The sequence below is a fragment of the Melitaea cinxia genome, chromosome 26 (genome assembly GCF_905220565.1).
Source record: "Melitaea cinxia chromosome 26, ilMelCinx1.1, whole genome shotgun sequence".
Classification (NCBI taxonomy): Eukaryota; Metazoa; Arthropoda; class Insecta; order Lepidoptera; family Nymphalidae; genus Melitaea; species Melitaea cinxia.
The window spans coordinates 5938859-5947798 of NC_059419.1; the positions used below are offsets into that span (position 1 = coordinate 5938859).

The 8940-nt window shown below is 34.1% G+C and overlaps 1 long non-coding RNA gene across 1 annotated transcript; it reads right to left on the bottom strand.

Moving 5' to 3' along the window:
- Window positions 1-552: 552 nt before the first annotated feature.
- On the bottom strand, window positions 553-8936 carry LOC123666520. Its single transcript, XR_006745263.1, has 4 exons — window positions 8866-8936; window positions 7116-7209; window positions 6161-6319; window positions 553-574 (listed from the first exon to the last, which is right to left on the bottom strand). It is a non-coding gene; the product is annotated as an uncharacterized LOC123666520 (long non-coding RNA).
- Window positions 8937-8940: the final 4 nt, after the last annotated feature.

An 8940-nucleotide genomic window follows, 5' to 3' on the forward strand; every position in this document is an offset into this window, starting at 1 on the left:
AACGAAAAAAAAACCGACTTCAATTACATCGACAAGTAATACAACGTAAATCGACGATAAAATAGTCAAGCAACTACGCGTTATTAAAGATTATTCAAAAAGTAGTTATCAGATCTCGATAAAATTTATATGTGACCACATGATAAACATCAGCTTTCGATTAAATTAAAAATTATCAAAATCAGTAAACCCAGTAAAAAGTTATTACGGATTTTCGAGAGTTTCCCTCGATTTGTCTAGGATTCCATCATCAGATCCTGGTTTCCTTATCACGGTACCAAACTAGGGATATCCCCTTTCCAACAAAAAAAGAATTATCAAAATCGGTACATCCAGTAGAAAGTTATGCGGTATAATACAACGTAGGTCGACGAAAAAAGCGTCAAGTAAAAACGCATTATTAGATATAACTCAAAAATTAGTTGTTAGATCTCAAATAAATTTAAATGGGACCAATTGGCACATACCACCTTTCGATTAAAACAAAATTTGTCGAAATCGGTCCACACGGTCAAAAGTTCTGATGTAACATACATAAAAAAAAAAAAAAAAAAAATACAGTCGAATTGAGAACCTCCTCCTTTTTTGGAAGTCGGTTAAAAATACACAACCAATAGATCGTACTTAATATGTTACTAGATATTGAAAGATTCATTCTACCAGATAGGGAAAGAGGCCTGTGCCTAGCAGTGGAATATTACAGACTGAAGCGAAAGATTCATTTGGAATAATAATATATTTTAAATACGTATATATTAAAAATTGTGTCAAACATTATTTATTCAAGAAGATCCATAATAGGTATATAAAATAATAGTTTTAAGCCGTCATTTTACCAGTGTCATGTTAGCTCTACGTGAAGGTACGCAAAGGTTCGGTATGCATATACCGAATATATTATAACAGGTAGTTTGTATTTAACTGTCATTTGATTCAATTTTAAAAGTTCGTAACATGAACCACATATTTTTAAAGTTTCGTTGAGTATACGAGTATATACCGACCATATATTTAAGTTTAATTATAAAGCTTAATTAATGTCACAGTTATGAGTAGGTACGCTAGTCAAGATTTAAAGAATCATTCTATTTAAAAATTGTTATTTATATTCGCTTCTTAGTTGTAAGTAGTGTAGTCAGTGTGTTACGAGATAGATGGTAGGTTGAGGTCGCGTGCCAGTTAGGTTATCACAGTTAGTCATTTGAATCTAAATCGATTTGTAACCGACTATTTATAACTATTATTATTTAAATTTTACACTTGAATGTTTTAAACGTTTCTCACAAAAAAAAGCAATTTTTTTCCAAAAATTATAATTTTATAAATTTTAATTTTGGAGACTATTGTCCTACTAAATAATTTAGAAAGTTTACGCTACAAAGAAACATTATAAGGACACGGTAAAGTGAGCGTTATTTTAAACATGACCAGAGTAGCGTGTGATTAAAACTTACCAGATCGGAAAATGGCTGTATCCAGGGACCAAGCTCACTAAAAGCTAATTACACATTAATTTTAACATAACGGATGTTTACAGATCGACTTCACGGATGCGTCTGTAAGAACTATGCGTTTATGACATCTATTGTGGATAGATTAGATAATGAATTGGATCCGAGATGCATGGAAGTACGACAGATGCCGCTATGCTGCTAGAGTGACCACATGACGGTTTAGTCAAGTTTAGAGGGGGATATTTGGGACTTATTGTTAGGATTGTTTCTTAACTAATGGGCCACTTTTTTTAAATACCATTAAATAACGCGGTATTATTGATAATTATCTGGATATGAAGTTATCTCTAGTTCACAGAAACTTACAAAGATTGAATGAAATAATTAAGTCTATTTAAATCAATACAAAAAAAAACATTGTACCTACTATTATAAATTTAATGAATTATTGCAATAGTTATATATGTACTTATTATCAATGATATAATAACTTGTGCGCTATTTATAGTATCATTTTTTATTTTTTTATACGACTAGGTCGGCAAACAAGCGTACGGCTCACCTGATGGTACGTGATTACCGTAGCTTATAGACGCCTGCAACATCAGAAGCATTGCAAGCGCGTTGGCGACCCTACCCACAATTGCCTCCAGGAGCTCTGGTCACCTTACTCACCGATAGAAACACAACACTGCTTGAGAACAGTATTATTTAGCTGTGATCTTCTGTACGGTCGAGGTACCACCCCAGTCGGGCGGCTACATATTTTGAGCAGGATGTGCTGCTGTGGCCTACCTCAGTCCAAACAAAAGTCGCAACTTTTCAATGTCATGGTATTCCTGAGCAATTTAAATGATTGAAAAGTGCAATCTACAGTCAATTTACGGTATTTCCATATGTTGTTTACAATAGGTATCGAATGAATTATTCATCACACATAGTTATGGTTCGCGGGACATTCAATTGATTTGCTTACAATATGATCATAAAGTATTTTAAGGTGCATTACGTTTTTTCTATTGTAAAGTGGGTCAGAGATGAATGTATTGTTTTTATTAATTAAGCAATTACAACTGCTTCTTCGATTAGGTGCTACACATACGTAGTGATTTAGCATTACGATACGAAGTTTTTTATTTAAATATAAGTTTTTGACTGTTGTACTACGCAATTAAAATTAATACTAGAAAGATAATAATGGATATTATATTAATTGTGTCAAAAAAACGTTACTGTATCTCTACTAGGTTTAACACAAGTAGATATGCTTCAAATACCAATGATGTATTTAGTAAATGTCATCATTCAAGTAGTCAATGATTTTTACCGATTTCTATTTCGGTTTATATTTATTTCGGTTTCTATTTTCCGTGTGCCTAACTGAAGTAATTACACGGAACAAGTATTCAAAAACGGGATATTTACTATGTTTTTTATTTTCAATTTGCGCAGCTCGATATTTCGACATTAGCCACGAATGTCTTGTTTACGGGACTTATTAAAATAACTATTTTAATTTAAAATCTTACAAAAAAAAAAAAAATACACCGTACAGTTAAAAAATGTAACTATATGATTGTAGTGACACCCATGATCGGTGACCTCACGAGATCTTAATTTATGCAAAATGAATAAGAATAATATTGAAAAGATTAATCGATGAAATAATTATTATTGATACACGAACTGAAAACAGCATCAACTCACTAATAAATAATTTATCAGAACATTTTCGCAATGAAACTAAATGATTATATTACTTGATTTATTGAACGAGTCGCGTTTATTAGAATTACAAATGTCGAACAAATCGTAGTAAGAGGTTGTAGCGAATCTTACGAAATATAAGATAAGTAAATAAAGTTATAATAAAATCGATATCAATCGATGCCTACAGTTGTCGATCCTTATTCTTATACAAATGTTTACGAGTATTGTTTGCGTTATTCTTAAGTTGTTTATCGGTAGTCTATTTTCTAGCTTGGGAAATTTCATGTTATGTAATTGATGTGGAATTTTAGTAAATAAATCTTTACGATTAGAGGACTAAAATAAGTTGATCAAATACAAATCACACACACACACACACACACACACAGACACACACACACGCACGCACGCACGCTCGCACGCACGCACGCACGCACGCACGCACGGACGCACGCATGCTCGCACGCATGCACGCACGGACGCACGCACGCACGCACGCACGCACGCACGCACGCACGCACACACACTTCAGCCTATCACAGTCCACTGCTAGACATAGGTCTCCACAAGTTTGCGCCAAAAATGGCGTGAACTCGTGTGTGTTGCCCATAGTCACTTTTGGAACTTAAAAAGCCGACCGATGGCGGGATAACCATCAAACTGTTGGGTTTGAAACACACAGGCCAAAAACGGGTAGCAGCGTCTTCGGTGCGACAAAGCTAGCCTTGCGGTCACATACCCGCCTGCTAAGCGTGGTGACTATGGGCAAATACAAATAATATTATAGAATTGTAATTTCGGATTTTGACAAAATATTTTAAGACGAAAATAAGTTTTAAGAATGGTTTTCAGTCCCTATCACTGAATATTAACAAGCAAAAAAGTAAAATCAAGCAAAAACTAGAAAAAGTAATAAAAAGACTTAACTACTCAATGGGGTTTTGGATACAAGTGATTACTAAGAAAGTGATGTCTTAATGAGTAACAGAAAGTGGTGTTACTAATTAGGCGTTCGTTACAAATTCGAACAGAAATAAAGGGCATTGTTTGTTCATGTAGAGCGTTTATTACGACTACCGAGAACTGCAAACACGGGTTGGTAATCTTTTCCTTGTAGAAGAGATACTAGCCTACATAATTTATACATTTTAAGATACTTCTAGTCAAATTCTTCAGAAAAGAATTTAGTTTAAATATATAATAAGTAGCTGTGCCCAGCGTTAATTTGACAAAAAAAAAATAGCATTTAGCCTTCATCGGTAAATGGTCTATCCAAAAAAATATTTTTTTAAATTCGAACCGGCAGCTCCCGAGATTAGCGCGTTCAAACAAACAAACGAACAAACTTTTTAGCTGTATAATATTAGTATAGATAATATAAATTAGCCGATGTTTACAAAACTTATCAGTCAAGGTAATAAAAGTATTGAAGTTTTACATCATTTTCCATTTCCATAGCAAAATACTGAAATACACAAAACGTAATATTTTGCTTTTAATAGCATTTTTAAATAGAAGACATTTTTAATAACACTGTTTTGACGTGACAAATAAATCGATGAACGCCGGCGGGATGCACGAAAAAGGATGACTCATTCATTGCGTTACGCTCAGTGATAGTCGCTCAGCTTGCGCCGCATATAATATTCCATATACTTATTACTCGATTGACCTAGACGTCCAAGGAGATGTTTTGTTATGATGTTGTCACGTTAAACTATCGTCCGTAAACCAACTTTACAGACAACCAATTTTTTACTCCCGCTATTGACAACAATTGCTATAATAGCTATTTGATTCTGAGTCATTGTGTACGATAAAATACTAAGCCAATTCTGCCAACAGCTAGTTGTATATCTAAGGAATTCCGTTCAGAGGATTTAAAACATTACTACCAAGTAATAACGATGATAATGCTCTGATTTTTATATCTTTTGTGATGGTAAACACTGTGTGATCTGGGTTTTCTTGTTGGCAATTGTCCAGTTTTCGATTTATGCACGGTTGGCGGATATCATTAAATTTAGTAGTCCCGTGAGCGGATTTAGATCAAAGTTAGCGCATGCGCAGCCTTTATGCGCACTTGTTTTCTCGTTCCGTTAAAATATTAATTTCTTTACGGCGTATTAATTTACAATTGACGATTGAAAGATTTTAATACAAATATATTTGCATATGTTGCAATGCAATATCCACCAGATCTGTTTAAGTCTAAAGTTTTACTTTTGGAAATAATATTTTTTTGCTGATCTTATCTTAACCAAAAATGTTACGAGTTTTAATATCGAATACTAGTGATATAAAGTAGGCTATATATTATTCTTAAACTCTAGCTGTCTTCCTACAAGTTTCATTACCACCAGTTTAATAGTTTTTTCGTGAATGTGAATCCTAACAAACTTACCCAGTTGTTAATAATAGGCTGATAGCCTTACTAAACTATACGGTACGTTATAAAGCCACAAAATCGTTTGTCCCTCACCCCAATTATTTAACAAACTATTACGAACACTATAAGGCTTCAGTTTGTCTTGTAATGTCATAAAATAGCTTCCTTTATTGCAATGACTGTACACGTTTCTGCTCGACTAGACTACTTTATAGCATTAGAAAATAAGCTTGAAAAAAACATAAAACAAATAAAAGTATACAACTCGTATGTCTTGTTATCTTGTAATACAATATTTGCTGTAGGATTGAATCACGTTTTATTGATTGTATTATTTGATAGAATTAATAATTTAATTTTCTTTATTAATACGAACTAGCTAGCGATTACTCTTTTATTTTCGGTTACAGAACCTGTGTACCAGTAATATAGGTAATATCAATGATATTTGCTCTAAAAAATTAACTTCATGTATATCGAAAAATACTAAAAATACAATACTAATAATACAAATTTAAATGGGAACACACAAAGAATCAGCTTTCGAATGAAAAAAAAAAGAATTATCAAAATCGTTAATAAATAGGTTAGGTTAGGAATTTAGAACCTCCTCCTTTTTTTGTAATCGATATAAAAGGTAAAAATTAGAGCTAGACTCACCGTCGCCGACGGCCTGGCTGAGCGTGTTCTCTGTAAGCGGTCGCAACGCCTCCACGGCGCTGATGTAGCCGAGTCGGTCCGCTATGGCACACGCTGTTTGGCCGTTCTGTTTGTACGTACAATACACATACGTTATGTCAAGTTTTTTTTATAAAACCGTGCACTTTGGCCACCGTTTCACTACTGTTAGTAAAAATTAGATATTTTAAATTATTAATAGTGAAAAAGTATTAAAATCAATACGAGCGTTTTACGAGTGGATCGAAAAGTTTTGAAAGTATTTTATTTTTATAATATTAATCTCATTTTGTTTATACATTCTTTGACTGTCACAGTATAATTATTTTTTTTTTTGCCTTATAGTTAATAGCCTTTAGCAGTTTTTAAGTTATAACGTGCTAAACGAGGCTAGGTGTGGAGCTTTTTAAAAAATGACCAAAATTGAGCAAATATTTGTTTAAAAAGGGATTAACACTGAAACAGATCCATGATGATGATGACGGAAACATTAGGAAAATCTGGTCCATCGTGGAGTTGCCAATATTTCCTCTTGATATATTTTTTTATTTAATAAGCTGTCTCACGATTATGCCCATTATAAACCAAAAAACGTGGGTATCGCAGGATAAGAACCTACGTGATATTCGAAATGACCCACTCAACTATATGTATTTGAGGGAATGAACAAAAAATATTTACATAGTTACAAATTTCTTACAAACGTTCCCAAATTTAATGCTCGAACATTTAATCCTAGAAGGATTATATATTTCATCAATAACTTTTAAAAGGGAAAACATTATATTTTTGTAATAATTTAAAACCGATTACGACCGATTAACACTAAAATGCTGATCACGATTCTAAAATATTGCAAATTAAATAAATAATGGATAGCTCACCGCAGACAAGGCATTGGGATCAGCATTGCTCTTCAGAAGAAGTTGTATGATGAGAGTGTGGCCTTGTTGTGCGGCTTGGTGGAGTGGTGTGAACCTGTTACAAACAAATATACACTAATTAAAACACAAATACACACAAAAAAATTATAACAATAAGCATATTTATGCAGTGATTGAAAGAAAGAAATATTTCTCTCCTTCTCTCTTTATTTATGTACTTATGTATTGATTTGTATTATCCTTGACATACACACACACACACACATATTTCGAATCCTACATTTTTATATGAACATGCACATAAGTATAAATATGAGTTTTCAATTGTAATAACATATTTCACACACGAATTCGCTCTAGCAAATTTTACAAACGGCATAATTTGTGTTAAAAGTCAAACTCGATAGCAGCTATCTCAAATATTATCAGAAAAAAAAACATGCATTTCTCTACTATTCTTTTAAATTTGAATTTAACTTTTTATATCTTACTTTCGACCCAGAAAATTTTCCAATCGAAATTATGATAACCACAATAAAATCCTTAACAATTTTAAATCCTCAACTTCTCACCCAGCAACTCTACTTTTCTTCTCACCAAGCTCTCACGGACACAAATAACCAAGCTTACGTTATACCATAACAACAAATATATTAACAATAACTTTGAATTATTAAATACACGAAAAATTCCTTACAATCACAACGAAGTACACCTCACTTATCGTACGAGTCTCAAATGTCTTAATTGGAAACCCTACGAAGCCGTACGTAAGCCGACACGAACTAGTGCAACATGAGACAGGCGAATTAAGCCCATATTGTTTATTTGTCTAGTGTACCGCGAACTTGTAGACTGTTAAAGAACTTGGGGTGGTTTAATAGGAGGGTGGATTTTGTATTTTTCTAGAATTACGATATCTTAACATTTGATATGATATTCAAAAATGTTTAGAATTCCTAATGTGGGGGTAGCATAAAAATAAAATCGTAGGTATTACGATATCTTATTTACACATAGTTTTTTTTTTTTTTTTTTTTTTTTAAATTTACGATTCCTGTTATTATTTTAAAGTCATATTACTCTACAGGTTTGAAGACATCAATGAAATAAATCGTTAGTGTTAATGTTGACGCAGATGGGACTTATGGTTCGGCTAGATAAGTTTGAGTTTAGAAGTCTTCAAAAGAGGTTTTTTAGCCATATCATAGGTTAAAATCCACACTATATAGCGACCTTCAATATGGACTTGGGAGATCACGATCAAGCTTGAGATCAAATGAGATAGACTGGGGGAAGACAGGATCGCTTGCGACAGTATATTCGTTGACCCTCCTCTCTTGCGACTTGCTTCGGTCAACTCAAGGAAACGAGAGTGGTATCGCGTGTACCGTCCTTCATAGAAATCAACGTAACATGTCTCGAGTTCTAAACATTCTTGTCGTTTCAGCAGTTCGAACGAACTAGACGGAAAACTATCGCAACTCTGGTAAAGTACGCGGGTCCAGATATAAACCCTTGCGTCCATATTCGTCAAAATATCATGCTCGTGTTTTCGCCAACTTAGGTTTTAAAATTGGAGGTTTAAAGCAGCCAAAGGTTTAAAGAGAAGTATTCGAAAATTATGCGGTGTCTTTGTATGAATGTACGCCGTTGTGGTGCCCGTGGTGCGCGGCGGTACCCGTCGCGCGTGTGGCGACCACACGGCTACATAGCACAGGCCGCGCACTACACACTGCGCACTACACACCCGTGCGCCGCCTTGGCGGTGACGTCGGCGCCGGCGTCGAGCAGCGCGCGCGCGGCGGCGTGGTGCCCGTGGTGC